Genomic DNA, 4498 nt, shown 5'->3' on the forward strand with positions numbered 1-4498 from the left:
AAACTTTCCTTCTTTAGGTAGAAGTTCCTGAACTCTCTAGAGGGGTGACCCCAGGAACTGTCCCCTGTCTGTTGAGGGAGCACATGTTTACCTGCCCCTGTAAGAACTTAGTACATACATTTGTTGCCCCAGATGCTGTCTTCTTTAGGGCCAAGAAAGACTATTCTCAGGTCTTTATTCTCTGACCTGTGCTCAGAAAAGAGGAAAATACAAAAACGACTCAGAAATGAGAGGTACCTAAGCTTTCTTCTTGGGGTATATGGATGAGCACCTGCAGATTACCCTGGGATTTTGCTACAAAGCAGCCATTAAAGGTTCTTGGAGAAAGATGGGAAAAAAGCAGAGAGCCCACCTCTAATGATAACATCATCATCATCATCATCATCATCAACATCACTAGCATTTATATAGGTACTTTAAAGCTTACAAAGCACTTTAAATACATTATCTTGTTGGAACCTTATAATAATTCAGGAAATAGACACTCATTACAACCATTTTACATATGAGGAAACCAAGGCTGAAGGATTTTAAGTGACGTGCCCAGAGTCACACAGCTGTTGTTCATCCTTCATTTTCTTTTTCTTTTTTTTTTTTGGAGGGGGAAGTAAAAAAAAATCAAACTATTTTTTAATCAAACCACTAGGAAAATATGACATAGCCTTGAAACACTGAACAGGAAGGCTATGTTAATTGCATTCAGTAAGAAGTTGGTATAAAGAGAACAAGATCTTTTCCAGCACAATGCCTGGTACTAACATGTTACTCAAACATTGGTGATAACTTGGTAATTGGTGCTAGCTGCCTCCTGTACTCTGGGGTAGAAAAAAGCTGTCCCTTGCAACCTGCTTAGAAGTTTAAGTTGTCTTCCTACCCTTCCTCATCCTAATAAGGTCCTTTTCAATAAGTTGTTTCTGTTGAAGCGGGCAAATGAGCAGGACCAGGGTCAGGTATCATATCCTTTTATGCTTTGGGGAAAACTAACTTTTCCTCAAAGCAGTCATCTACCATTGCATTAAGCAAGAGGCTTCAGATTGTTCTGCAAGCAAAAAGAGGCTTAACTCAAAACTATTTCATGCTAGTCTCAAAAAACACTTTAACTGAAGTGTTGCCCCTGTAGTACCTTCCAGAAGGGCAAGAAAAAGTAACCTGAGCAGCAATCCTATAAGAGCCAATGTGAAGGAACCTGAGCCTCATATGCCTGGTGGGAGATTTCCCTTTAATGATCTTGCTTGGTGTCCCAGCTGAAAGCTGGCGTGAGCACTGTCTTCATCAAAGGAAAGATCACCTGGGAGCTGCTCAGTACTGTAATCCAAGCAACCCTCTTTCCCCAGACTCCCCTCTGAATGCCAGGTTCTCGTATTGGGGAGAAAAGCACAACTGTGTTACTCTTTTCCAATCAGTAGTGAACTCATGGCTGCTGCTTTCTGGTCCATGGGAAATGGTTCCATCAGGTAGATGTGAAGTTGGCACCAAACAAAAGGCTGCCTCGGGGATTCATACCAGATGGGAGGTAGGTTGCGGAGGAGAACTGCTAATACCTATAAAGCCAAATGGTTATTCCATCTTCTAGGAATGGGCTACCTCTGAACCAGTTGAAAGCTGTTAAGGGCTCCAACCAATAGAATAGAGGTCATCTTCTTTGAAGGGATGGGCCCGGGTACTAGCCTTCCATGCTACCCCTAATCCAGATCTGAGCACCAGTTTCTTCCATTTCTTCACCTATAGGCCAAAACATATAATGGAACCAACAGAGTCCAGAGGTGGGTGTGAAATTCCCATAAAGGGTACCAGCCTCAATTTCTTCATTCTTAAATTTTCACTGAAAGGTAAATTTTCTATACATTTTTACAAGTAGATCCATCCTCCCACCCCAGATGACTACTGACAATGACTCTATTTTGCAAAAAATGCCAGGGAATCCTTCATTTTTTGGTCATGGTGGGGATGAGGTACATGTGGTCATCAACACATTTGGTCAGGCAGGACTCTAGCTGCCTCTTCACCTGCTGCTCCTTGCTCCCAGCATCCATCAAGTCTTTGGCTTTGTCATTGTAGTGCATGGTGCATCTAGCCCGGCGGTCCTAGAATTTCTCCAGTTCATTAGTCACAAGGGCCTGTGCCTGTGCCAAGGGAGCACGGCAGTGTTCAATGCACTGATGAACTTGCTGTATGGAGGCCTGGGTATCTTCACAGCTGGCATTGGTACCCTGCATCTTGCAGATATTCTCCCACTCCAGCCCTTTCACCATGGTGTCCACAGCCTCCTGCACCCTCAGCTCCTGTGACTCTTCCATGGCATACACCCCCACCTCCAGCCCCATGCCCTGCCCTGCTCAGCCCAAGTGCTCTATCCCAGTCCAAATGGAGCCCTGAGAGTAGCCTCAGTCTTCATTTTCAAAGAGGACTAAAGATATCATAGGCGATGTCTTGCCTTGCAAATGAATTGGATTTAAGTGAAGCAGGATTGCACAAAGTCATCAGCCTCAGTCTCTCTTCCAGAGGCATCCAAGTCCAGTGGCAACACAAAGTCAAGATGACTGGCAATGGCCCAGGATGCAGTGGATGAGCACGGCATCTTTGATGTCTGACCAAGCTCTGAGTACTCCCCAGAGCCTGCTTCAGTCACCTTCATGGCTGTTGGAATAAACTGTTTTCATCTGCCTATTTCTCTAGGAAAAGTCTTCACGTATTTGTGGTAGACATCCCCCTAATTCAGCAAAGAGTTTGAGGACTGTTGGTTACCCTCATCCTAGTTTGGTCTGTTTGCTAAGATGGTTTGCCAGGGTTCGGCCGCTGCACATGCTACAGCTTCTTGGAGCCACAGGTGAGAGTCGGGTGACAGGTAAAGACCTAAGGTGAGTGAGCCTCCCTGAAAAGGGCTTGGCAAGCAGTGCTAGTCCTCCCTGAACATCCTATATACCACATCTCAATAAATGCCTAAGGCAGGATTTGAACTCAGATCTTTCTGATTCCAAGTCCAAAGCTCTAGCCACCGGTTCCACCAAAAGATATTAAGGGACAAGAAGTCAAAAGCATTCTGTCAGTATCCTTGTATAGGTTAGCACAAAGCGATGATTCCTCCAATAGAGAGCCATCCTTGTAATGGTCCAAGATGAAGACTGCATCTTAGGAACAGCCCTCATCAGTAAAATCTGTCCTCTGGTAGGCATGAAAGGGTAGCTCTAAACCATCCAATTCATTCTTAGGGCAACCAAGTCACTGAGATTTAAACAGCAGGTGTTTTTATTCCTCTCAACAAGATGGCAGTAGAGATATCCACACCCTCCACAAGAGGATGTTGTCTTTTTAATTTTGTTTATGCATTCATTTTATTATGAACTTGACAAACAGTAAAGAAAATGGACATTACATATATATATATATATACATACTAGAACAGAAAAGAATTGAACATGAAACTACCTAAATATAATGTACAGTTCACTTTTTTTTCTATGTGTGTAGTAAGTTCAACTGGTAGCTTTCAAAGCTGTCCTGCTTATCTGTGATCTTCTCTAGCCATTTACTTTCTGCTTTTTTTGTTTCAAAAGGATGCCTCAATGACTCTCTTTTTTTTTTCTTTTGGGAAATGCTCTCAGAAAGCCCAAAGACTCTCTACCCAGCAAACTCATCAGGATAATCAGAGAACTCCTTTGATCAATCCCCTACATGTAAAATGGGGATAATATTATTAGCTACAACTCAAGGGTCTTTTCAGGCAGGGGGGTATTCTGTTCACCTTAAACTGCTATTAAACTAAAGTGGGATCTCTTATTAGAGAGAGGCAATGTGGTATGGTAGAAAAGAATTCTGGATCTGGAACTAGAGGACCTAGGTTAAAATCCTGCTTCTGTTGTTTACTAAAGTCCCTTAACCTCTCCAAGCTTCAGTTTCCTCCTCTACAAAATGAGGAGTTTGGACTAGTTGGCCTTCAAAGTTAATTCCAGCTCTAAATCTGTTATTCTTTTGTTGTCTAAACTTGTCTTCCCAGTGTCTAGCATGGGGCTCTGAAGCTTTTTGATATTTAATATTTGTTTTGTTTCTATGATCATAATAATAATAATTCACCAATATTCAAACTTCTGCCTACCTCAATATGGCTAACATTGTTATTATTATTTACAGGTGGTTCAGGCTGCTTAGCCTGGGCCCCTTCCTCCATTGGAAGGAGAGGAGATGGTTAGATAGAGACATCTAGGCCAATCAGGGACTATATCTATAAGTGAAGGGCCTCACACCAAAGGAATTCTCTAAGTTTAGGCTGATCTAACTTATGCATTATGGGTATATTCCAAGTTAAGGGAAGTTTGCCTACTCTAATGCATCTATAAGAAACTCCAGGGACAGCTAGGTGACATAGTGGATACAGCACAGGCCCTGGATTCAGGAGGACCTGAGTTCAAATCCGGCCTCAGACGCATAACACTTACTAGCTGTGTGACCCTGGGCAAGTCACTTAACCCCATTGCCTAGCCAAAGAACAAAACAAAACAAA

The 4498-nt window shown here is 42.9% G+C and overlaps 1 pseudogene; it reads right to left on the reverse strand.

Annotated features, from left to right (window-relative positions):
- Positions 1–1896: 1896 nt before the first annotated feature.
- LOC114030156 lies at positions 1897–2297 on the reverse strand (annotated as a pseudogene).
- Positions 2298–4498: the final 2201 nt, after the last annotated feature.

Source organism: Vombatus ursinus, unplaced genomic scaffold (assembly GCF_900497805.2).
Source record: "Vombatus ursinus unplaced genomic scaffold, bare-nosed wombat genome assembly UNPS02005236.1, whole genome shotgun sequence".
Lineage (NCBI taxonomy): Eukaryota > Metazoa > Chordata > Mammalia > Diprotodontia > Vombatidae > Vombatus > Vombatus ursinus.